Here is a 959-nt window from a genome sequence, read left to right as displayed (position 1 = left end):
GATTAATAAAATTGACAAACCATTGGAAAATTTAACAAAAGAAAAGAGGGAGGAGACAATAACAAATACAAGAAACCACATGGGAGACATCACAACAGAATCAATGAAAATTAAAAGAATAATAACAGAATACTATGAAGAGTTGTACTCTAACAAATTGTAAAATCTAGATGAAATGGGGACATTTTTAGAAACAAACATAACCTATTAAATTTACACAGAGTGACATAAAGAACTTGAACAGACCTGTAACTAAAGAAGAATTTGATCAAGTCATCAACAAACTTCCAACCAAAAGAAGTCCAGGCCCAGATGGTTTTACTGGTGAATCTATCAAACATTCAGAGAACAGCTGACACCCATTCTACTGAAACTATTCCAGAATATAGAAAAGGATGGAAGATTTCCTAATACATTTTGTGAAGCAAGCATAAGCCTCATACCAAAACCAGGGAAGAACATCACTAAAAAAGAAAATCATAGACTAATATCCCCCATGAACATAGATGCACAGTTTCTCAACAAAATTCTAGCCAATAGAATTCAACAACATATCAAAAAAAGAATACATCATGACCAAGTGGGATTCATGCCAAAGATGCAAGGTTGGTTCAATATTTGAAAAACAATCAACATGATCCTATTGATGCAGAAAAGGTATTTGACAATATCTAAGACCCATTCCTGATAAAAACATTCAACAGAGTAGGAACTGAAGGGAAATTCCTCAACATATTTAAGAGCATATATAATAAAACGAACAGGTAACATAACTCTCAATGGAGGGAAATTGAAAGCATTCCCTTTGCAAATAGGAACCAGCTAAGAATGATAGGAACCAGATAGAACTCCTTGGAAGGTTCAGCAAAGTAGAAAAGGACAAGATCAAGGTAAAAAAGTCAATTGAATCCCTCTATGCTAATCAAGACAGCTTTGTAAAGGTAATTAGGAAAACACTA

Source organism: Chrysochloris asiatica, unplaced genomic scaffold, assembly GCF_000296735.1.
Source record: "Chrysochloris asiatica unplaced genomic scaffold, ChrAsi1.0 scaffold00114, whole genome shotgun sequence".
NCBI lineage: Eukaryota > Metazoa > Chordata > Mammalia > Afrosoricida > Chrysochloridae > Chrysochloris > Chrysochloris asiatica.
This window is presented reverse-complemented; position numbering follows the sequence as displayed.